The sequence below is a fragment of the Lissotriton vulgaris genome, chromosome 9 (genome assembly GCF_964263255.1).
Source record: "Lissotriton vulgaris chromosome 9, aLisVul1.2, whole genome shotgun sequence".
Classification (NCBI taxonomy): domain Eukaryota; kingdom Metazoa; phylum Chordata; class Amphibia; order Caudata; family Salamandridae; genus Lissotriton; species Lissotriton vulgaris.
Genome location: NC_141697.1, coordinates 588,396,210 through 588,422,111, shown reverse-complemented (window position 1 = coordinate 588,422,111; position 25,902 = coordinate 588,396,210). Strand labels below are relative to the sequence as shown.

Sequence of the window (25,902 nt, the reverse complement as noted above, 5' to 3'; positions counted from 1 at the left end):
GATGTAGTGGTTCTTGTGAAGGAATTGGGAATTTGCTGCTCAAGGTTGATTGCGATTTTCCAAGCGAACTAAGTGGATGTGATGGAAAAACCATTGTTAGGATGAAATTGGTCATGAACCAGTCGAGGCAGCGCTGGGTGTAGGACAGTTTGAAGAGTCTCGGGCTAATGTATAATCTTAATAAAAGGTGAACAGAATGAACAAAAGAAGTGGGCTATTGGCGCCCTTTCCGAAACTTCAGAAACCCATTCTCAAAATGTTGAAAGGCTAGATTTTCCATAGAGAAGTTGGCTTTATTTGGACTGATATATCCCTGGCTCATACGTATCTGTAAGGCTGAACGGCAAGAAGCCTACAGGGTGGGACTACGGACATGCTCCAATCCATGATGTTTCTGTGACGGGGAGACAATGTAGTGTTTTGAGGGTGAAGGTGATATGATCTCCGTGCCTCAGGCCTACTATAAACCAGGCTGTCCCGTTTTAGGTCCTTTTGTAGTTTGAAAATATCCTCCTTTAATGAGCCCTTTCTTGCTAGTGTTGCGGCAGTCCAGCCCGAAAGTGACCTCTGCAGAAACAATGACCGTTTTGTAAGGAAGGTGCAGCAGAGGCAAAAATCCACTGAGTTGTCATGGGTGATGGAACACAATCTTGGTGACTGTTGACTTATGGGACTTACTGTGTAAAGAGAAGGTCAGCTTTGAGCAGCATTCCCCGGTTGAATATTTGTGGGATGTTAGCCCATCCCCTCTGTAGTATGCTGGTGATGGGGGCGGGGGGGGGGGGTGCACATTTAAGTCTGGGCAAGTAAAAGGCAATAGCAAGGTTAAACGGGCCATCTTAACATTAAGGCAAAGCCATCGAGCCTCCACGAGTTCCCGTCATCCAATTGGCGAGTTTTTAAAGCACAAGTTTTGGGATAATCAAAATCTCAGAATTATCCAGCCATTTTCTTTTCACATTTTATAACACCTGAACGCTCACCAGCCGCCTTCCTGCAATTTGCTATTTTCTGAAACCTCAAGAGGAAAAGAGGTACATGATATGTTTTACTTGTGCTGGCTGTGGACAACATAAAGTAGCAGAGGTGGGAGGGTTCAATTGCTGGTTACCCCTGAGATATTGATCTCTTGGAACCCATGTAGCTCATATTAAAAAAAGCATATTGAGATAAGTACTTTTTATTGAAGTTTCTACAAAATTACAACAGTGCATACGTTGGCCATATGCAATATCATACAGTGGTGTGACCTTTGGCGGCTAAAGACCTGTAGTATCTCCGAAAGCAGGACAAGAACTGTTCATGATGCCCCACATCACGATCAGTACTTGTTTACAAATTATTTAGGGATGTTGGGCAGGCCCTCGCCTGGTACATCACCCCACTACACGTGGAGCGGAACCCTGCTGGGACTCCATTGTCACCCAATGTGGGTTTTTGCCAGAAGGCGACCCAGACACAGTAGGATGCGAAAGAGCTCTCAACGTGGCTCATAGACTTCAAAGTAGAGCTCTGGTGGTAGCTCCAAGTTCTCTATACCTTGATCACCTACAAACTAAGAATAGGCACCTACAAATGTCCTAGGATTTGCATATACAGGTTTTGTTTTGGTGTTTCCTTCAGTCTTGTTCTCCTTAGGTGTTTCATGACCATCTCCCCGGTCTGCAGTGAATAAACGGAGGAAAATAGTATAAAATCATTCCATGCTTGCTACATGCACTGTTCCATCTCCAAAAAATGCAAATTTGTTATAACTTTAATTCTGAATTCCTTCCGTGCAGATATTTGTTGCGATATTGTGTAATGTAATACATTTGCAATTTGTCTAAGACCATCTGTGAAGGAATACTTCTTACATTTCTGGCAAAATCCAGTTAATCAGATAATTATCTTCTTGCATGAACTTTAAGAGAAATAGAAATAAAACCCATATACATCTATAGCATGGAGCCCCTCTTGCTGTGTGTTCCCGGCACCACTTTGCTGTTAGTCCCTTTTCTGTATTTGGGGAGACTGGATTTAGTTTATGTTCATGTGCCCTCGCATATTTTCGTGCTATTTATTGTAGTTTTTCGATTGTGATTCTCTTCAATCATATAACCCATCCAAAATCAGTTCTTCATTTAAGCCTAAAGGATACACTGTTTTAAGATTCTGAATCCAATAAAGGTATTTTTGTAAGAAAAATCTGATGCGATAGTTGGAAAAAATGTCTCTGATTTAAATGATTCATAATTTGTGTTGTCCGTTGTGATATTGCTTTGTATTTGATTTGATAAAGCCAATTCCCCATATCACAGTAGGCATGTTGTTTTGTCCCTGTACTCTGGGTGATGAGCTAGTTCACGTTTTACAATGTTGTAATTCGAAAACTATAGACAAACAAATTAGTGCTTTTGATTGTTGTTAAAAATCATTTGTTTTGTTTGCATAACTTTTATATTATTATTATTACAATCCTCCATATCTTCGATCCATTGAAAAACAAAGATTGGTTTGTCTTACAATAAGGCATGTAAACCATCTTTCAATTAAAAGATTTCCAAACATTTTAAGATGATTGGTCCAATTACTCAAATTTATTGACTGAATATTGTTATATAGGTTAACTCTACAGTTGTACCTTTTTATTTACTCTGTAAAATATTCTTCCGTTGAATCTCTGGGGTTATTGCAGTAGCCGTTCTTGGTTCGCCTTCCTTCCCAAATTTCTACAATTTTGGCCATTTTCTTTTCTTGTTTGCAGACCTCTTGATTTGATATTATTTTCTTAATTCTCAAAAGTTAAGAAAATAGTTGGTATCGTTTCAAAGAGGTGTTGTGAAAACTACTCTAATGGAGAAGGTTACTCCTGGTCTTAGGCTTTGTAAATAAATCGGCCTGTTTCTCAATTTAAGATATATATATCACTTAAGCGAATTTAAAACTTGTATCGTTATCGCCTTATTTTTGCTAGAAGAGACTATTTGATTTCTGCCCCAATTAAATAAAACAAATCTGATGATGAAGATCCATAAACATTTAAATGCTAGATCCTGTTTTTGTTGTCGAAGATTTGATTTTCTTCAGATTTTATTGTACACAATTTTTGGGAGAAAATTGCTTCTGATGGCCCATTGAGGTGTCGAAGATTTGTAGGAAATGTATTCATTGCCCACAAAAAGGATTGTAACATACCCTGAAGAGCAACGGTTTTATCAATAATGTTGGCCCTGCATCATATAACACTTCAAGATTTTAGAGACGCAAAGTGGACTCTGGCCAAACCACGGTTCTGGTATTGTTAGACCTCACGGCCGCGTTCGACACCCTGTCCCCCGCCATTCTTACATCTCGGCTGAGGGAAGCTGGAGTGATGGGACCGGCTCTGAGCCTCCTTAATTCCTTTCTTACTGAAAGGGAGCAGAGAGTGATGCTTGGGAACCACCTCTCCCCTGCTAAGTCATTGCAGTGTGGGGTGCCACAAGGGTCGGCCTTAAGCCCGACCCTGTTTAACATCTATGTGGCCCCCCTGGCAAGACTAGTTAAATCTCAGGGGATGGAGGTGGTATCCTACGCAGATGATACCCAGATCATGGTATCACTAGCTCACACCTCTGTTAGTACATCTGCCGCCAGTTTCAGGGTCTGCATGCAGTATGTGGCAGACTGGATGACTATAAATTCCCTCAAACTGAACGGCGAAAAAACGGAGGTGCTGATCTTTGGGAAGGACCAAGATCTATGGTCTAATGAGTGGTGGCCCTCTTCCCTTGGCATCTGCCCCACTCCCTCCCAATCTGCCAGAAATCTTGGTGTACTATTTGACACCTCGCTCTCTATGTCCCTGCAAGTCAACAGGACCGTGGCCACCTTTTCGGGTGTGATCAGGACACTCAATAAAATCCGTGGATACCTCTCCTCCCAGGCGCGTAAACAGGTTGCAGTCGCCCTGGTAGGCTCGAGGTTAGACTACTGCAACTCCCTGTACATGGAAGTCAATAAAAGCCTGATACATCGTTTGCAGATTTTGCAGAATGCTGCAGCACGCTTTGTCTTAGATCTTCCGAAAGCCTCCTCTGCTACCTTAGCCAGGAAGGAGCTCCATTGGCTTCCGGTGCAGCACAGAATCGCCTTCAAAACCCTTTGTTTGACTTACCGAGCACTGAAGGATGGCTCCTCCAGTGCCATTGGTTCTCTTTTACTGCGCTACGTCCCCACAAGAAGCCTTCGCTCTGCGGAACTTTGTCAACTGGTTGTTCCCCGTGTTAGACTTGCTAGATGGGGAGCCAGAGCTTTCTCCGTGGTGGCTCCTCAGCTCTGGAACTCCCTCCCCCTTGAAATAAAAACTCTCTCTTCCATCGAATCGTTTAAAAAAGCTCTCAAAACCTACTTCTTCAAGAGGGCCTACTTATGATAGAATAGTACTTAGGAGGGTGCTAGCTTCTGCATTTGACTTAGGCGCCTTGACGCCCATTGGGCTAAGTGTGCGCACTACAAAAACCGCTTCATTCATTCATTCATTCATTCAGAGATTTGTATCAATTGTTGGTAATTGAGATTCAAACTGTTTATTGGTGAGCACATAAGTACATTTGTGAAGATCATTGTACTGCAGTGAGTCTTTATCCGCGGATTTCCTTAAATAGGTTTAAACAGGTTACAAAGTATTGCTACTAAAATTTGAAATGAAAGAATTCATAATGTAATTTTTTTTTTTTAAATAGTTAAATTTATTTGCATGAACGGGTAAATGCAATGAATACAGGAATAGCCCTTACCATTCTATTCAGCAAGTTAAGAATGCCAGGAGACGGGCCACCAAGTGTAGACTACCCACTTTACTTGGATATTTATCGAGGGGTAGATACGCTGCATTATGAAGACGGAGATTTTGGCCCTGTATTCTTTAGGCAGTACTAGAGGCCCAGGGACAGTTTGCACTAGTTCAGAAATGTGACGACTTCCTCAAGGTAATGGTTGGCTCTGAAGTGTTGAGAAAATATTCAGGAACAAGCCTGTAATGGAACGCGCAGCTATCGTTGAAGAGCGAGAAGTGTTTACCTTTGGAGCCTATGAGCACCAGAAAGTGGCCCTTTCATGAACTTTGCTGCAAAGGCCTGCGTTCGTCATGTAGTGGGGGATCCATGCGAGTTCTTGTAATGATCCTTGGCCTGAAAATGACACTGAAGTACAGCCAGATGTAAGTGAGAGAATGGCAACCAGTGATCCTTAGTCTTTTCAATACCCAATGACATCACCACCTTCTGCATGAGTGTATCCATAGCCTTCAGCCATCCTGACTCATATCCAGGATGTCTACTGACACCTCAAGTCGGTGCAAGCCAAGACGAGGGGGCTTCTGGAGTTGGCGTTGATTGACACCAAGCTGGGCATTGGGTACCTTTTTAGCTCGTGCCAAAGCTTGCACTGAAGAAGCACCATAGTAGGTCCCCAGTTGGACTGCTAACAAAGGAAAGCAATTGTTGATCCCTTCTCCAGCCTACAATAAAGAGCCCAGTGTTGCTTGAGGTAGTTCAGACCTCTGTCTTCTGAGCCAAAAGAAACTCGGTCCCCTGTTGAGCCCAGCTGATGATGAACCAGTATTTGCGAAGCCCACAGATGTTCCAAGGAGTGTCTTGGTGCTACTGCTCTAAGCATCGTAGAGTTGATCAGACTGACTGCTTCCAGCTCAGCTTGGAGCTATCCAAATTATTTTTCAGTATTTACATGAAATACAAAATCTCTCCCCATGTGAAACCGAACCTTCCTTTCAGCCAATCTAAAGATGTCCAAGCGTATTCCAAAACCCACTGCATGGTCAGTATCATCTATATTAAATCCAGTCTGAGCAAGTTGAAACTGTTTCATGCCTACAAGGCGAATTTGGAAACCCCCTCCCAGATGCACAGAAGAAAGTTACAGGCTCATTTTAGTCAGGTGTATCTGCACAAAACCCAATTTCCATCCCAGCACAAAGAAGTCTATGCCACCCCGTGAAATACAAGCGGCCCCAGTGCACACATATGGCTCTTTCATAACAGGCTGAGGCACAAGGGCCACACTTTCACCTCACCATCTCCAAAGGGCCCCAGCCCGAGAGACGAGGGATTCCCCTCAGCCCTGGCCCTCTGCTAGAGTGAAGCTGGCTGAGCCATGGGAAGCAGCCGAGGAATGTCTGAACATGTTGAAAGAGGCATGTGGCTTATTCTAAAATAGCATCTAAACATTTCTGAGCCAGCGTGGCAGGAATTCTTCCCATGCTGTGTCCAGTGGCCTCCTCTAAGTGCTGCAGGGGCCGGTCACGCTCCTCCCCCTAGCATGCGGAGTTATTTTTGCATTTTTAGCATTTTCGTGCACAGATGTTGTAAATGCATGGCTGCTACGTGTGCTGTGCCCTGTAAAGGGGCTGTGGTGGCACACCCACCCCTCTGACTCCTCTTTGCACCCTCTCTTAAGCTCATTTTACTAATTGCCGCCATCTTGACTGGAACAAAATTGGAATTTCTTCCAGGATCCTCTGTAGAAATTTGATATTAAATGTGTGTAATTTTGATATTAAATGTGTGTAAACTAAGACCCCCCCCCCTTCCCCATGCGCTTGCTGAGCTAGCTGGTGACCAGACGTCTCCATCCAGCACTATTGACCCAACTCGACACCCTAACTTCCTTCAAGTTCCTAGAGGCAGCTCAGATCACAGTGCCTGCTATGAAACTACTCGGCCTGTGGCATGATTGAAGAACCAGGCTACTGAATTAGGACTACCTCAGGCTTGAGGAATTGGGATAGTGCCTTTTGAGACAGTGTGGCTGTTCTCCCAACCCAGAGGACCCTTGCCTCAATCGAACCCTGTGCCACCATGCTCCTCCAAACAAGCCTGCACCTGTTTACTACCTCCTCCAAGCTGGTGTACGTGGTTGTGGATTTTAGCTCGTTATTTCCCCTCGAAAGGGGAAACGTGCGGATTTGTTCCCGGAATTCTCAGATCCATGTGTTAGTCTTGATTCTGGGAGAACTAACAAGTAATAAAACTCTTGGGGCCTTACTACGGTGTCGGACACCGTTGCAGTCTCTGTTTGGCAGTCCCAACACCGTTATTACAATGCGTCCACACAAGGTGCGGTTGCTTGGTCCCATAGAGAGATTGGAGTTTTTGTTACTCCCTGCACTGCGTGTCAGACACCACATTTGGCAGGGTATACCCAGACATGGGTCCCTTGCTCACTTTGCCACTGGATTCAAGCTAGCCTGGCTGAGGAGGGCTGTTAGCCCGAAACTGGTCCCGGTATGCTTGTTTCCGGTCCATGGAAGACATGGTTTAGCAGTTTGGGCTGGACTGTTCCCATGAGGCACAGCGTCAAGACTGATTTGCATATAGCTGTGTCTGAACAGGGGTGGCAAAGTGAGCTAAAGAATGAAGATGGATTCAATCCAGATCTGTGTCTGGGGGTGAGTATTCGAAGTTTCAGTGCTCCGTCCATCATCTCCATGTGTTTGCACCACACAGTGCCTGCCATGTAATGCAGTGATTGAAAAGGGACACCATATGTGGCCCCCAACAGGAGGCCGCTTTTGCTTTCCAACCGACATCCTAATCAGCCCCTTACTGTACTCTAGTTGTATAGAAGCAAACAGATACTTAAACTACTAGAAGTTATTAGTTGGCAGGTGTGAGTCAGGCTGGTGGTTACTTTTATACTGAAAGCTATTTATGGTACCTATGGTATTTATGGTTACATATTTGGCTATATTTCACTTTAGTTGGTTTACATATTTGTTTTCTTATCCCTAAGGCTATGGACTCATTTCTGAGGTTGATTGTCTATGCTAGTTAATTGTGGTTTAAGACAATTTACACATTTTGTGATCTCTTACAAAAACCAGGTCACGTGACACGTGATGAGGCCATGTCCACTTTCAGCAGGAATGTACGGTGGTGTACATTTGCTGATCTTTTATGCTGCCTCTCTTTCACAATCATTTTTGATAATGCTGTACCTCTCACGAACACTGTGAAATTTCATATTCACATGGCTTGTTTTGTTGGACACAAGAAGAATAAGTAGTGTTCTATGGTAGAGCATGTACTCCAATAACCATAGTATGTTGTATTGCATTGTAGAACCAGTATGGCACTTTATACCCCTGGCAGTGCCTTTTATTTATGTATTTATTTTTGACATTTGTACAGCGCTCTGTTACCCTTGGGTTTCCTGGTGCTAAGTATCACTCCCTAGGGAAAGTCGGGTCAGAAATTAATTGGTGAACAGCCAGGTCTTCAACGCCCTTCTAAAGGCCATAAGATCAGTCATCTTTCTAAGAGCAAGGAGCAGGACATTCCAGGCCTTGGTTGCGCTCAGCACAAAGCTTCTGCCTCCCCAGCGGGCTCTCCTAATGCGAGGCACTGCAATCAACCCTGCATCAGCTGATCTAAGGTGCCTGGTTGGGCGATACCAATAGAAGTACTGCCGGAGAAATGATGGCCCTAGGCCTCGTAAGGCCTTAAATACCAGGCACAGTGCTTCGAACAAGATCTGCTTTCGCACCGGAAGCCAATGAAGTTTGGCAAGCTCCTGGGACATGGGGGCGTATTTTGGGATGCCCAGAATAAGCCGGGCTGCATCATTCTGCAGAACCTGCGATTTGTTTAGTATGCCCTGTTGGGCGCTAAGAAACAGACTGTCACAATAATCCAGCCGTGCCAAAACCAGAGTGGTAATCACTGTTTTTCTGCCACTACCTGGGATAAATGGCAGAATCTTACGAATGGATTTAAGCAGAAAGGCAATGGAGGAGGACAACGCGTTGTCTTGAGATCGAAAAGTAAGTTGATCGTCGATCAGCACCTCCAAGTTTTTGACTTTGGACACTGGGTGGGAGCATTACCCAACCTCTCCGGCCAGCAGTTTGGGCACCAGAAGTTGATATTTGAGCCAAACACTATGACTTCAGTTTTGGCTGAATTCAATTTAAGGCAGTTTACCGCCATCCAGTTTCCGACCGCCAACATGCAGTCCTGAAATTTCCTGGCTACTCCTTCTTCCTTCCCTGGTAACAAGGACACCACGATCTGGGTGTCGTCAGCGTACAAGGTAAGATCAAAGCCAAAAGCCCGAATTACTGGGGCCAGTGAGCTGACATATATATTAAATAACGTGGGGCTCAAGGACGAACCCTGAGGAACCCCACAGGGAAAGACGAAAGGTTTTGATTCAAATTCACCTAGAGCCACACTCTGAACTCTGCTGGAAAGGAATGCTTTGAGTATGTTAAGCGCATTTCCTTGTACTCCGCATGCCTTCAAGCGGTCAAGCAAGATCACATGGTGGACCGTGTCGAAGGCCGCAGAGAGGTCCAAGAACACCAGCGCAGCCCTGCCTCCTGCATCGGTCACCGCTCTGATCTCCTCCGTTGTTTTAATTAGGGCAGATTCCGTACTATGATTGGCTCTGAAACCATGTTGGGAGGGATCAAGTGCTTGAGTGGCCATGAGGAAGGAGCTCAGTTGGATATTTATCACCTTTTCTATTAGTTTGGCTGGTAGAGGGAGCCTCGCTATGGGGCGATAGTTGTTTGGATCCCTAATATCCAAATTTGTTTTTTTTTAATAGGGGCAAAATTGAGGCATGTTTCCAGCAGGATGGAAAGTCTCCTGTCATGAACATATTATTAAAGACTGTTACCAATGATGTAACTATCGGACCTGGGGCCAGTTTAATCACAGCAACTGGGCATGGATCAGAAGGAGAGCCTGATCTTGTCTCTTGAAGCAAACACATAATTTCTTCGCCATTTACCGGGGAAAAACACTCCAGTTTTGGCCTGCGGTAAGCTCAGTTGTGTTTTCTGGTGTGTTCGCCAGACAGTTCGGCATATCTAGGCCGGAAAAAGCTTTAAAAATTCTCTACTTTCCCTAAAAAGAATTTGGCTAGTTCCTCACATAATTCAGGGCTAGCGGGTGTAACCGCAGGTATAGGGCCGCCAAAGCGGAAACCGTTATAAACAATTCCTTCGCTGAGTTCTTGGCGAGGTTTATGCGATTAATGTAATAATCTTGCTTTGCCATCCCCACCATTTTTTTGTACAATAGGAGGCTTTGTTTGAGTAACTTTTTGTCACTTTCCATGTAGTCCTTGCGCCACACCCTTTCCAGTTTTTTACATCCCAACTTTTGATTTCTAAGTTCCTCAGAGAATTTGCATTGAGTTCTCTGGACCCCTTTTGTAGTGCATGGTTCATTTGGCCTGATGTAGTTTGACGTATAGGGTAGACGTTGAGTGAGGTCTGCAAAGTTCAAAAGTGTGCTTCAAACATGGTGCGAGAAAGGTTGCTGTCAGAAAACAAAGTGTTTCATATAAACGAAGTATACATGTCCTTCCTCAGAAGTCTGCTTTTAAGTGATTGTTTCCTCTGCTGAACATGCATCCGCAGTCAGCTTGGGACTATGGGTGGGCGGTAAACTACGCTCCTCCGACAGAGTTTGCGGAGTATTGCAGCAAGGAGTTCAGCAAAAACTCTGTCAGCCGCCGTGTGGCAGAATTTTTCCTGCATGTAGCCCACGAACAATAAGTTAGCAAGTGAGAACAAGGAAAAAAAAGAGCGCTAGACTGCCTCCAACTGAGATTTCTCAACACAGGCGTTGTGGCAGGTCGCTAACGCTTGCGTTGAAAAACTTGTCACGCGCGTTGCGAAACCTACTGCTCAGGTAGAGAATCTACTTGAGTGGCAGAGATAAGCAGCGCCCTCTGGCACGCCATGTGGTGCTGTTCATGCTGATCTTACAGTGCGGGACAAGCTCTTGTTGCTAAAAATCATTGTGACGAACCGGAATTCTGCTGCTCACAGAACTCCACAGAATCTCGCTGCATTTTTTGGTTACAACGCAGAATTCCACCCACCCTTACTTGGAACTTGCTGTCCCTGCTCCTGAGGAGCCAGTACTCTCCCTTATACTAAGTCCAAATCCGGGAGGTAAAAAAGAAATGTTATTTTTTTTTTACAGAGTTTTAAATAGCGCAAACTTGACCCAAAAAGGGTATCAGAGCGCTTTACATAGCACCAGTTGCATTCTATGTGGCAACATTCATTTTTGTTAGGCACAGGGAGATTAGGTGATTTGCCCAGAATTATGTTCAGTGTCATTGCCGAGACTCAAACCCAGTTTCCCAGATTCGAGGTCGACCGCCCTAGCCGTTAGGTCGAATGTACACATACAATACTCGTTATCTTTAAGTTTTGCAGTGCTGTAGGTATGTGCGTCACTGCCACGTTTGTGTTTAGACCAGGTTGAAATAAGCTTCATTTCCATAGTGGAAAATATGGAAATTGTCCCCAAAAATAGATTAAATTACGGTCTGGCATTTTGCCAGGACACGTTTCACACTAACAAAAAGGCCCAGTTGCTAACGTTCTGGTTGTCCCACTACTCCCGTAATAGAATTTTTTACACGAACTGGTTGTAAACCTGTTTGCAACCTGGAATAATCACCGATATTTCGCATAGCTCAAAAATACAAGAAACATAATATGTTGGAATGTATAAGATTAAATAGCGTATACGAAATTTCGCCTGGACCTATTTTCAATCTATGAGTGTTTTCTAAATACCATAAAGATTTCGAAACTTTAGCCCGCCGGTCGCCTCGGGTGTCCACAGCAGCCTCGCCGGAAGTCCCTTGCCAATGAGAGGAATTCTGGGATGCAGGAAGTGTGCGAATAAGTAGTGCGCAATCGTCGACAGGGCCGCGGGGACTGAATGCAGGTATCAAGCCCCCCTTCAGCACTTGGTAGTGATGCAATGTGCTGCCGTCGGTAAACTGAGCCCGGGTTCAGGAGGACGCCGTCCCTGACCTCTGCAGTCAGCTGCTCTGGAAACCTGAGCGCCGCAGGCTGCTCTCGCTGGACCCGGGCACGATGGTGCCCAGTGCCAGGGCGGCTGCTCTGTCTGGCCCACTGAGACGATGGTGGGTTTCACTGGAACCCTGGGCAGCGGCGAGGGTATCCGAAGTGTGTATTTTTATTTTTGAGTTAGCAAAGCTTCTGATGTATAAAAAGCATTAGCAACGCCAACATGTCTGGCATCGCACTTTGAATCCTGGCTGGAAAATTATTTTTTTAAACGCCTGGTGCGCAGAATAAATTGAAACAAAAAATATATATTTTTTAAAAACACATCTGTGAGATAAAGAATTTGCTGCGTGATGATCCTGTGTACTTTTGAGCGGGAATTGAAAATAGAAATAAAATACATATGCGGAGATACTCCATATCCAAGAGATAAGATTACTGTTGAGTGCTGGCAAAGTAAACAAACGCAGTTACTCGGCATCGGTCAGTTTAAAGCACCGCTTGTCGGATATAAAGTATTCCATCTTGCATCGCAATACAAGTAGTCCATAGGAGTGGGATGATACAGGGGCGGCTGCTGCTAAAATAAACTGGTAGGGCAGCGCAAGGCAAATAATAAAAAAAACTCATGCTACCGCTCCCCTGCCTTGGTGAAGAAGTATAAGAAAGTCCATGGACTACTCCCATCCAATCCAGATGCTGCTCTCAGCTAGAGAGCAGCGCCAGGATTGGTCCGAGCAGCCTGGTTTGGCGCTCATTAAGTGACTGGTGGCCTTTACCATTTCTCCTCCTGACTGTACAATACAGCTGGGTTGGAGCAATCAAAATGCGCATGACTGTTTGGCCGGCCTAAGACGGCAGGCCAAACCATCATGCACACTTCCAGTGCCCCACAACTCCTACTCTGCCTGCTGGCTGTCACTCAGGATGCCCGGCCCGCCCCTCACTTGACTCTGCCGCATTTGCTGTTGGAGAAAAATAAAACGATAATAACATTCTTTTATTATTGTTTTATTTTTCTTATGCAATAAGTGAGGTGACACCCCCTCGCCATTACGGAGGAGCCGCCACTGTGATATACCCAAAATCCAATAGAATTGGGTGAGAGGGAAAGTTCTCTGTCTGGAGGCAAAGAGCCTACTTCACATATTTTTTTAATGTAACAATAAGCAGGTCCACTGGAATTATGTGATTGTGTGGCCTCTGCTATTTTCGCATAATAGATCTGCAGTATTTCTCATTCATCATCTGCCGCATAACCTGCAGATTTTAACAAAAAAAATTGTTTCTAGCTCAAATGGTTCAAATATAAGTAAAAATGCAGTGACGCGTGTTGCAGCGCAGTGGAAGGTCCTTTGGAAAGTTTGACTGGTCACCATTTTGTTGCTTATTGTTATATTTGTGTTACACTGAGGTGCAACCTATACCCAGACAGTGTTAACAATTTTTTAAAACGACAAAATAATTAAGTACTATCACAAAATGGGCCACATAGTGCTGCATAATGTGACTTTTCTTGCTGCATAATTTACTCAACCTGTTGGATAATTTGACCCTCCCCGCCGCATAATTCCAGTGGCCCTGACAATAGGTTAGTCAGACAGCTGCACTATCAAGCCAGACTTGAAGTGCATTCTGGGAAAGGAGGAGCTGAGAGCCATCAGCAGTGAGAAGGATATTTTGAATCAGGCGGACTGGAAGAATGAGAGCCTGCAGCAGCCCTGCTGCAGGCAAGCATGACTGCTGCAAGAGTGAGATCCATTCCAGCAGGCCAGCTTCTTGACCGAGACTGATCTCTTGGTCTGTTCGCACTCCGAGCAGTGGTAGATCCGCTTCACACAAAATATTCTGCCTGCCTCCTAATTTTTTTGACAGGCAGAGAGGGGACTGTGGAACAAGTTCCCTTGCAATTTGCAATGGTAGTATATTATGGACGGCATACATTTACAGTTAGGTTTGTTTTACCCCACCACCCCTCCATGAATCTTTAATAGTCATACCCCATATTGTCCCCACCTCGAGGCCCTCGCATCCCAGCATCTCGGTTGAAGCCGGATTGTCAGCCCCTGGCATGGGTTCATTTTATGGGAATACCCCCATTTTCATCCCACCCTTGTCCGATATGGTACATTTGACCCCAATATGTATTTTAATTCATGGATTTCTATAATTTGTTCTGTTTCTGCCACTCCCAATCGACATGGGCCTGGTATTTGAGAGCTCAGTAGCGAGAATGTGCAAGTCCAGTACATTAGCGTAGGGCAGGAACATTTATCTGCAGGGCTCAGTCCAGGATCCCTGAACATGAAGGGGAAAAGTCCTATGTTTGAGTAGACTGCCTTCAGAAAATCTACAATATCTGTTATTCCTCCGTGACCGTATATTCCTTTATGCTCTGGTTAGTTGTTATCTTTCTCTAATGATATACATTAAAGTGGTGAATTTAAAAAATGGTTTCACTTGTGTATGGTGTCAGTTATTTTCCACAATTAATGGAAGTCGCGTCACACCCACGAATCATGCATTGTAGCCAAAAGGCAGCCTGGAACATTAGTTTCTTAGTTTGTTTTTCTTGCTACCAGTTAATTAATCTGTAATTATGACAGTACCTCTGAATAAAGAAAACCTGGAAAGCTCAGGTGCATCCAGGACTGGGATCCGCATTCTTCCCATAAAAGTAAACATAACCTGACATTCCATTGCAATCACTACCCCATTGTTAGCTCAGCATTCCATAGGGCAGCTGCCAACCTCTTTGCTTCTACGCATGCGCGTCTTCCGCAACAAATGGCTTATCAGACAAAAGGACCGCCGAGTAACATAAATTAACATTTTTCTCTTTTTACTACATACCTTTAAGACTTGGCACTTTAACCTAATCTTGTCAATAAAGATTCAGCTGTTTGGGGCGAAAAGTATATTTGTCAAGCAAAGAGGACCAAAATAAACCTGTTATTTAAAAAATACACAGCAGATCATAAATGTATTATGGACTATCAACCCATCTAGCAGTTTTTAAGACCTAAACAACCCATATGGTGTTTGTTAGCCTGTAGTTTATTACCTAATCAGAGGAGGGTATGGTTTGTCTCCAGTGTTCACCTTATGGCACCGGCTACAGACAATGTTCAGGTTTGTTGGGCCTTCCACAGGAAGACTGTGCGATGATGAAGCTGGGCAATGTGTTTGAGTAGCCGGTGGGGACCCCCTCCACCCTTGGGGCGAAGAAGGCCCGTGAGTAGCTATATTTGCCGTCATCACACTGTAGCCGACCACTATAATTATAATAGACAGAGACTGGGTATTGCATTAGAGAATAAAGAGTTCTCCGGATGTAATTAGGTACACCATTAATTATAATGAGGTTGCTGTGCGTCCCTTAGAACCTGGGTGCACAATTAAAATCTACCAAGAGTTCTGTCAGGTGACACAATTCTTGACCAAGAATTTTCACCATGTATATGTTTGTGTGATTCATTATATGTGTTCTTTGTGTTATGGGCAGCTGATCATTTACCAAAATCAAAAAAGTGATTTTTTGGGGGATATATGACCATGAATACATCGAATTAGAAAACTGCTGTTTTTTGTGCCGTGTGTTTGTGGCTTTACCCTGTTTTTGAATATTTCTCTCTCAAAAAGAAGTCCATGTTCTTTCTGGAGGGGATCATTTCTGGACCCTTTCTGTCAATGTTGAATGATCAACCATTTTTCGCAATTCTTGGTCACGAATTATGCCACCCGACAGAACTCTTTGTAGTTTATAATTGTTTTTACACGTAATAAAACAGAACTGGATAAACAATTATTATGATTTACATACCCTAGATATTAAGTCACCCAGCCAAGTCTTTTGAGTTATGGTTGACCACCCCGTTGGCCTCACAGCACCAGTTAATTGACACGAGGCAGCCCAGATAATCTCTCACAAGGCAAACTCCGCTTATGATGGCGTCAAAACAAACAGCCGATTTATAAACTGTGGCGACTTTTGGGAAATGTTGTGGACTTTCTATATTACTGTATATCACTCTGCTTTCCAGGGTGCATAAGTATATCCTCACAAGTCACCTCCAAATTCACTGACCGATTTTACCTCAAGCGTCGCTGCGACTACATCTAAGAACATCTCCAGGTGCATCATATGGTGGCCACAGACCTGTAGCGGCCTTGCTGTTACCTTGCACTGGATAGGCGTGCATTTTGAAGGAGAAATGTTTGAGGTTGTGATTGTAACTCGACGATTTAAGATTATTTATTTAACCAAAAATGGAGGCCTTACAACAGTTTTCCTTATTTATTTTTAGACCTGCCAACCGTCTTCCCTAATGCTAGTTGGTTTCGGTTCATTTCAGTATGGTAATATCTTGTAACCATTTCTTGCTGCCGGACTCCACTTTCTCTGAACCGTAAAAAATATATATTTTCGCTGAACGAGAAAAGCTCAGTTTGTAAACAGTTTAACGAGTCTCTGTCGCGCCGAGAAGCCCAGCCTGAACCATAAACCTCTGTGACAGGGACAAGTGGTTGCAGATTCGATCTGAAACGCCGCGCGCAGGGTAGTGGCCAGTGACAGAGCCCCGGAGGGTGGCCTTGGTTGTATAGAGGGGTGCATTACGGTTCTTTCATATTTACCCTGTCCGGGGCGGGGGAGTACGCAGCCCCCCTGTGAGGAGTGGACGCCCTCCTCCGCCCGGTACAGCCGCATGCGTCCTTGTCGCCAGGAGGGCCTGTGTGTGTGTTGCTAAGAGTGGGAAAGGCGCCTTGTCAATATTGTCTCTGGGCCACAGACCTGCTGTGGCTTTGTTCTCGTCTAGCCCCACGGAAGCTCCCTTCCTGCCTGGCTTTGTGAGTAAACACGCAGACCTGCCCAAGGCTGTGCCCAGCCCAGCCTCTCTGCTGGTGGGGGATGTTATCTCCTGTGAAAGCGGCCACGCCCACACCTGCTGGGTGCAGGAGGGCGGGAGCCGACCGAATCGAGAGTGGCGCCGACCACGAGAGGGGATAGTGCCAGCCTGTGATAGGGCTGCTCGGGGCCGGCTTTAGCACTGGTGGTGCCCGGTGCGACAGTGTTGGCGCCCCCCCCCCCCCAATCCTCGGTGGAGGCTTCCCTCAACACCCCCTTTTAACAGTGCCCCCAAGTCTCCAAAACCACTCTCTCTCTCAAGCGTTTAATTAGTTATATAGCGTCACGCTTACCAGTGTAAGGTGTCTAGGCAATTTTTATCACAAACACATTACACAGAGACAATCAATCGTGTGTGTAATTCAGTGTATAGGAAATGTTACATAAGCCAGAAAACTACAAGGTGTAGGAGTGACATCATCCATACTGGTAGGCAGTATAGTTAGTGTTTGGTCTGCAGAAGCACAAACTCAGAATGAAAAATGAACCCCATCGTTGGGGGTTCTCCTTAATAAGAATCAATTTCTATCCAAATGAGCCCTTTTTGCAACATTAATCTATGCTCTAATCTATACTTTGTAGTGTGCATTCAGTTCTTTGATAACAGTTGATAATTCACTATTCTATATTTGGATTTTAACTTCTACACTGCAAGTTACAAAAGGATGTCTCTTAGAAAGTAGTAATGCACTGACCTATTTATATTATATGCATTTTGTGATCTGCATGGTACACGTTGATTGCAGCAGGCACATTAACCCTCTGTGTTATTTTATTATCAGTCCAAGCCTCAACTAGACAAAACTCCATCTCTCTCAAGGAAGAACCTTAGTCACCATAGTTATCTTGACATTTGTATTGTTGTCTGGAAATTGCTGGAGGCAAGGAGGGTGGCAGCAGGTGCTTTTAATACTAAAATACACTTGCAAACTCTGCGCCCACTGAAGTCGGCACCCGGTGCGGTGGCACCGGTCGCACTGCCCAAGAGCCGGCCCTGAGTCTGCTGTACAATGTCAGTGGGAACTGGTGGCTGTGTCTGGGGCCAAAGCTAGAGCAACTTGAGGGATAGCACTGCTGTCCAAGGGTGTTGTAAGGAGAGACTGGAAGCTGACCGCTATCCCTCATAACCAGCCTAAGTGGCCGTGAGGCCTGCTTTCCAGGGTGAAGCCAAAGCGTAGCCAGGACCACCCTTCTATCTCAGGGTCGGATCGCTAAGACTTACAATGGGCTGGTGTCTTTTTTGAGCTGCCTAGTGGCCGATTTGGGCTGTATCTGTGCAGTTGAGATGCCACCAGCGGCCCAGAGGGGGCATGAGCGACCTCTCTGGAGGCAGATGGGCCTCTATTACCTCTCCCTTTCATCAGCGGGGCAGAGGTGTCATTCCCAGTCTCTCCCTGGGCCGGCCCTTCAACGTGTGCAGATAGAGCAGGGAACCTGAGCGGAAGTGGCCTCACTTGTATTCAGGTGTGGTTCACCGTTGTGAAATAATCCGTGCACAAGGAGTCCTGGCAGCATTTGCGTGTTTTTATCTCCGTGAAGTTAAGAAAGCATGCCTCTTTTGGGGAACCCTCACCCTCTTTTAAAAAATTTTTTTTATATACTACTTGGAACACTGAACACTGAAGCAGTGTTTTGCGAAAAGGCACAATCCGTAAATGTGGGTCACTTTTTCTTTAGGGTGCCCGGGCCTATTTCTGATCCTAATCCAACCCTGTATCTTGCAATCCTCACTGATCAGTGTAGTGGGAACACCAAGCCGTGGCCAGTGCCCGATACTTTCAGTGGATGCGTGGTCACCGATCGGGCCATACAGTATCGTACTGGCCTATATCGCAATCAGTATATAAAACGGTGATGGATGGAATTCCTGTATTAGTCTGACCCAGAAGGAATCGCTCAGGCTGCATCCCAATCCAGTCTTATTTTGCCCACCATGCCACCTCAGTTTGGACCCAGCCTTGACCCTGCTCCAGTGGGAATAGTCCAGCCTGAACTGCCAGGACCAGTTGTGCCCTAGATAAGGGCTCATCAGCAGGCGAGCTCGGTAGGCTGGCCGGACAGATCAGTGTCTGGGACAGTTTTATTTTGCCGTTTTGGGACAGTTTTATGTCCAGTTGGGTTGTTTTTTCTCATCTTCCTGATGGTGCCACTTTTTTTTTAACTAAATGCTTCACTAATGTGGCCCACTTTTATTTTGATGCTCAGTCCTATTTTTTGTCCCAGGCCTACTTTGGGGCCACGTGCTGGTGCTGCGTGGAGAACTCCTTGTCTCACTGGGGGGGGGGGGGGGGGGGGGTTACTGTTGGTAGTACATTCCGTCGTCAGATGCCCTCTGAATTATTACTAAGGTAACTCCTCTCCATCCATCAAAGCTCTGTGTAGTATCCCTCCTTTCCTTATCTGCCTGTGTGCGTGTGCAGGGCTGTTTTATTTTTTTGGGGTGGGGAGCCTAGACTGGTGTGGCCCCAGCCCCCGAAAGGAGCCCCTCCCTTGCTCCCTCCATCTTGTGCCTACCCCCCCCCCCTGCTGTGTAGGAGTAGCGCATACCTCATACTTCCCGAGCATACAGTTCCCTCTCTGACACCATGGCCCTTTGACCCCATTCCATTCACCACCACCTTTGCGCCCTTCTGCAGCCGCCATGCCCCCCTGCAAAGCCCTGCGCGCCTACAAAACGTGTGCCCGAAGGAGAAGTGTGTTTGCTCTGCCACAGGAGGGCGCTCCCCTGAAGAAGTAATGCCCTGCCCTCCTGCGTGTTCAAAGGACGGCCTTTGGCTTGCTCAACTTAACAGACCCCATGCTCAGCGATTCACTGCCAATTTCCTTTTTTTTTTTTTTTTGTTGCTGTTCCTTTCTCATCTTGTTTTTTTTCATTCCTCAGCCTCAGCAGGACAAATGATGTGTTGGTTTTTCCCTAATAAGACGCTCTGGTGTTTCGGGAGCGCATTTTTCACATTTCAGGGTGTGGCCCAGGGAAGGGAAGCATTCTTCTCAAGGCTGTGCCGTGTGTTCTCTGCTTGGTGCGGGGTCGGGCAGCCCAGGCTTTTGTCCAGCCATCAGTTCAAGGAACTCGCTTGCTTCTGCGGGACCCGATGTCCTGGCACGCAGGTGGCTGGCGCGAACCTGTGCGCCACGTTTTGGGAATTCTCACACCTGTAGGTGCTTGCAAGGCAGGCACTGTCCCTTCCGATCACACTGTTTGCCAAAGTGCGCGTGTGGGAGGGTGCGTGCAGGGCACCCCTTGGCAGTTTGGCGTTACACACCTGGGTGGATACGATTTGTGGTATTGCGGCAACAAACGATGGACGGAATGCCGAATGAATCAAACACCCCCGCCCCCTCACAGATATGGGTTAACTCCATCGGTCTTTTGCTCACCATGCCACCCCAGTTTTGACCCAGCTATAGGCAAATCAGTCTTGACCCTGTTCCTCATGGGAACAGTCCAGCCCGAACTGCCTAGGTCCGGAAACAAGCATCCTAGGATCAGTTTCAGGGTAACGGGGTTTGGGGTCCCACCATCCCAGGATGCTTGTTTCCAGTTCAGGGAGGACATGGCCTTGCTGCTCTGTCTGGACTGTTCCCATTGGGCACAGGGTCAAGACTGATTTGCATATGGCTGGGTCCAAACTGGAATGGCATGGTGAGCAAAAAATAAATGGATTTAGGCCCAGATCTCTGTACTGGGGTGAATGTATGACAGTGTTCTGCATTCTGTATATCAATTGTTCTTTTTGCATTTGTTACCCCAGTTGGACGGAAATACCCAGACATGGGTCCCGTGCTCTCCATGCCACTGGAGTCAAGCTACTTGGCTGATGAGGGCTGAAAGCCCTAAACCGGTCCTAGGATGCTTGTTTCCAGTCCAGGGAGGACCTGGCCTGGCAGTTCGGGCTGGACGGTCACCATTGGGTGCAGGGTCAAGACTGATTTGCATATGGCTGTGTTTAAACAGGAATGGCATGGTGAGCAAAAAAACGATGGATTTAGCCCCAGATCTCTGTACTGGGGTGAATGTTTGACACTGTTGCACATTCTGTCCATCAGTTGTTCTTTTTTCATTTTATTGTTATAATTCGTGGTATTTCAGCACCCTTTGTGCGAGTTTGGCTCTGTGCAAATGAACTGGTTTTGCACGAGCGCCTGTGCTACACTACAGACCGGCAAATGTCCAAAAAAAACTCGACACGTGGGTCTGCTGTATGCTGCTGAGGAGGGTGGGGTTGGCACGCATTACATCAGGCCATAGGCCCCTTCGGTAGGTAGGACAGAGGGTCAAAGTCTGAAATCCTGTGTAGTTTTCCCAGTGACGTGTTGAGGCAGCCGGTGTGGCCTTAGCAGGAACAAGGACCCAGACGCAGACTGTACTGTAAACCCCCCCCCCCCCCCCCTGGCCCCCCGTGTACTCCCTGCGAACTGTCCGCGAGGGGCTCACCGAAGCCCCCCTCTGAAGGTAGGTCCCGCGTTCGACGGCACCCATCTCACTGGCAGCCGGCAGGGTCCACTTGAAATGTCAGAGGGGGGGTTGTCAAACGTACAGCTTCGGGGGAGCTACCACGCGGTGCTTCATTTGTAATAAATACCTACTGGGACTCGAAGGGCTTCTTAAGGGAATGTCGACTGCTGCCAAATACCGAGGCTCCCAAGCGCGAGCGCATGGCATGCCTCTATTTTCAACCACCTCGCACTTCTTATTACTTTCTCTGGCTCTTGCATGATCCTTGCGTTCTCACTTTTTGTGTTTTTGTTGTCTTTTTTTGTTTGTTTCATTCTCTTCCGCTTTCTCATCTGTTGCCTTTCTCTTGCTCTGGGTCAATATGATGATCTAAAAAATAAATACGGGTCTTTTAAAAAAAAAAAAAAAAGTAAGCCTGGCTTGACAGCTGAGCTGTTTACCTAGTGTTACTACTTCTTGAAAATATATACAGACCCCTATTGTTTCTACTACTTTAAAATATTCTTAGAGGGGCCCCTGGCTCCACCCATCGGACTGTTTTTTTTTCTCATCTCAAAATACTGATTGTTTGGTGTATCATTCCACCTCCCATATGGGGGACTATTTTACATCTCAAAAGTGACTGATTCATCCTATATTACAATCTTGGTTTCATAGCTGCACTGTCTATAGAAAGCAATAATATTCTTTTGCATTTCACAGCAGCATGCTTTAAAAGAATAGTCCTCCCCATATGCAAGCAAAAACCTATAGGCTTTGCTAATGATTGCCTTAAAATGGAGAACAGGTCCACCACACCTTGGGCACGGCCCCTTATGGCCATACCCTCCGTTTACAGAAGTAAATGTGCGTTCTGCAGCCATTGCCCTAGTTATGTACAGTTTTGTATAGGCCACAGATAGTTCTTGGAGAAGTGAGTCACTTAACACTTCTGTTTTCTTGTGCAAGGGCCCACACTGGCCTGGAAACATTACACAGCCGTGTGAGGGCCTTCAGGGGTCCTAGTGTCCTGATTCACTGTGCATCAGCACAGAGAGTGGCAGCCGGCATGACTCACAGGTGGCGGGACGGGGGTGAGGGGTGTGAGGGCAGGCATGAGGTTGAACAATGTAAAACACATTTAAAAAAATCATTACACACTTTGGTACTGGGTCTCGTATGTCTGTTCTTTGCTCCTGCTCTCCTCGTGAAGCAGGAAGCCAGAAAGAACAGCCATGCTACCCAGACCAATCACAACGCTGCATTACAGCGTTGTGATTGGTTTTGTGCATCCTGGTTCAACGCTCAACCTGGGAACGGGGGCCTGGGCGGGTTCTCCATGCAGGCTGTGATGCAGCCTGCATGGAGAAGGGGAAAAGTGCGCATGACTGGTTTGGGTTTCCAGTGAGGGCTGACCAAACATTCATTGCACACTTAGGAGTGGGCAAACCACTCCTCTCCAGGCCTGCTCCATGAGCAGAGCAGCCCCGCCCGCCCACAAAAGAAACATAAAATGTTAATAACTCAAAGTTATCATTTAATATTTCCTTTCCTTTACACTGCTCAAAAGCAGTGAGGCAACGCTCCTGCGCCATAGCGCAGGAGCCGCCACTGCCTGACAGCACATCTTAGTCACCCATCTGTTTTTGTTTATGATCAGGTCCAAAGCACATCACCCACATTATAAGTGCCTCGCGGAGCTAAAGATTCTCTTGAAGATTTCTTGTCTCTCATGAAGTTAAGCCAGTAACGATTAAATGTGACTGTAAGGCACACACACACAAACTTTAAAGGAGGCTCACAGAAAGCCAGTGCGACAGGCGCAGCAAACTGAAAAATAAAAATATTTTTTCAAATAAAGTCTTTTTCGGCGACTCGAGCTGCACTGTAGGTGTCTCTTGAAGCTGCAGGGAAGGCTGTCTGGCAGGGAGGGCACTCTGAGCGCACATGCCTTTACAAATAAGGTTTTTGGCAAGTTATGTGACACCGTGGATGTACCACGCAGCTACAAACGCTAAAAAAAGGTTGTGTGACGGATGGCAATGTGACTGCAGCACACAACTACTGAGAAAGTTCTTAGGCAAGATATGGCATTCTGGCTGCACCATGCAAGGTGGGGATGGCACTGGAGTAGGCAGCTACAGAAAAGGTTCTTCAGCGAGTGGGGGCACGGCAGCTGCACCACGCATCTAGAGAGAAGGTTCGTTAGCGAGTGGCGGCCCTGCAGCTGCACCACGCATCTAGAGAGAAGGTTCACTAGCGACTGGAGCTGCACCATGCGTCTAAAGAGAAGGTTCGTTAGCGACTGGTGGCCCTGCAGCTGCACCATGTATCTAGAGAGCTGGTTCGTTAGCGACTGGTGGCCCTGCAGCTGCACCATGTATCTAGAGAGCTGGTTCGTTAGCGACTGGTGGCCCTGCAGCTGCAGCACTCAACTAGAAAGAAGGTTTGTTAGCGAGTGGCGGCCCTGCAGCTGCACCACGCATCTAGAGAGAAGGTTCTTCAGCGAGTGGGGACCCTGCAGCTGCACCATGTATCTAGAGAGCTGGTTCTTTAGTGAGTGGTGACACTGGAGCTGCACCAGGCATCTAGAGAGCAGGTTCGTTAGCGAGCCGTGGCACTGCAGCTGCACCACGCATCTAGAGAGAAGGTTCTTTAGCAAGTGTCAGCCCTGCATCTGCACCACGCATCTAGAGAGAAGGTTCTTCAGCGAGTGAGGGCCCTGCAGCTGCACCATGTATCTAGAGAGCTGGTTCTTTAGTGAGTGGTGACACTGGAGCTGCACCACGCATCTAGAGAGAAGGTTCTTTAGCAAGTGGCAGCCCTGCAGCTGCAGCTGCACCACGCATCTAGAGAGAAGGTTCTTCAGCGAGTGGGGACCCTGCAGCTGCACCAGGCATCTAGAGAGCAGGTTCGTTAGCGAGCCGTGGCACTGCAGCTGCACCAGGCATCTAGAGAGCAGGTTCTTTAGCGAGTGGGGGCCCTGCAGCTGCAGCACGCATCTAGAGAGCAGGTTCTTTAGCGAGTGGGGGCCCTGCAGCTGCACCATGTATCTAGAGAGCTGGTTCTTTCGTGAGTGGTGACACTGGAGCTGCACCACGCATCTAGAGAGAAGGTTCTTTAGCAAGTGTCAGGCCTGCATCTGCACCACGCATCTAAAGAGAAGGTTCTTTAGTGAGTGGCGGCACTGCAGCTGCACCATGCGCCTAGAGAGAAGGTTCTTTAGCAAGTAGCAGCACTGGAGCTGCACCATGCATCTAGTGCACATGTTCATTAGAGAGTGGTGGCACGGCAGCTGCACCATTCATCTAGAGAGACGGTTCTTTAGCAAGTGGCACCCCTGCAGCTGTACCATGGGTCTAGAGAGAAGGGTCTTTAGCAAGTGGCAGCCCTGCAGCTGACCATGTATCTGGAGAGCAAGTTCTTTAGTGAGTGGTGACACTGCAGCTGCACCACGCATCTAGAATGCAGGTTCTTTAGCGAGTGGCGGCCCTGCAGCTGCAGCACGCATCTAATGAGAATTTTCTTCAGCGAGTGGTGGCACTGCAGCTGCACCACCACTGCAGCTGCACCACGCATCTAGAGAGCAGGTTCTTTAGCGAGTGGCGGCCCTGCAGCTGCACTATTTATCTGGAGAGCAAGTTCTTTAGTGAGTGGTGACACTGCAGCTGCACCACACATCTAGAGTGCAGGTTCTTTAGCGAGTGGCGGCCCTGCAGCTGCAGCACTCAACTAGAGAGAAGGTTCGTTAGCAAGTGGCAGCACTGCAGCTGCACTATTTATCTGGAGAGCAAGTTCTTTAGTGAGTGGTGACACTGCAGCTGCACCACACATCTAGAGTGCAGGTTCTTTAGCGAGTGGTGGCCCTGCAGCTGCAGCACTCAACTAGAGAGAAGGTTCGTTAGCAAGTGGCGGCACTGCGGCTGAACCATGCATCTAAAGGGCAGGTTCTTTAGAGAGCGGTGGCACTGCAGCTGCACCACACATCTAGAGTGCAGGTTCTTCAGCGAGTGGCGGCCCTGCAGCTGCAGCACTCAACTAGAGAGAAGGTTCTTTAGCAAGTGTCAGCCCTGCAGCTGCACCACGCATCTAGAGTGCAGGTTCTTTAGAGAGCGGTGGCACTGCAGCTGCACCATGCATCTAGAGAGCAGGTTCTTTAGCGAGTGGCGGCCCTGCAGCTGCAGCACTCAACTAGAGAGAAGGTTTGTTAGCAAGTGGCGGCACTGCAGCTGCACTATTTATCTGGAGAGCAAGTTCTTTAGTGAGTGGTGACACTGCAGCTGCACCACACATCTAGAGTGCAGGTTCTTTAGCGAGTGGCGGCCCTGCAGCTGCAGCACTCAACTAGAGAGAAGGTTCGTTAGCAAGTGGCGGCACTGCAGCTGCACTATTTATCTGGAGAGCAAGTTCTTTAGTGAGTGGTGACACTGCAGCTGCACCACACATCTAGAGTGCAGGTTCTTTAGCGAGTGGCGGCCCTGCAGCTGCAGCACTCAACTAGAGAGAAGCTTCGTTAGCAAGTGGCGGCACTGCAGCTGCACTATTTATCTGGAGAGCAAGTTCTTTAGTGAGTGGTGACACTGCAGCTGCACCACACATCTAGAGTGCAGGTTCTTTAGCGAGTGGTGGCCCTGCAGCTGCAGCACTCAACTAGAGAGAAGGTTCGTTAGCAAGTGGCGGCACTGCGGCTGAACCATGCATCTAAAGGGCAGGTTCTTTAGAGAGCGGTGGCAC

At 46.9% G+C, this 25,902-nt stretch overlaps 1 protein-coding gene across 5 annotated transcripts in view; it reads left to right on the top strand.

Annotated features, from left to right (window-relative positions):
- The window catches only part of AHNAK (AHNAK nucleoprotein), a 140,263-nt gene that overhangs the window by 35,448 nt on the left and 78,913 nt on the right, over positions 1-25,902 (top strand). The gene's annotated exons all lie outside the window — the stretch shown is intronic.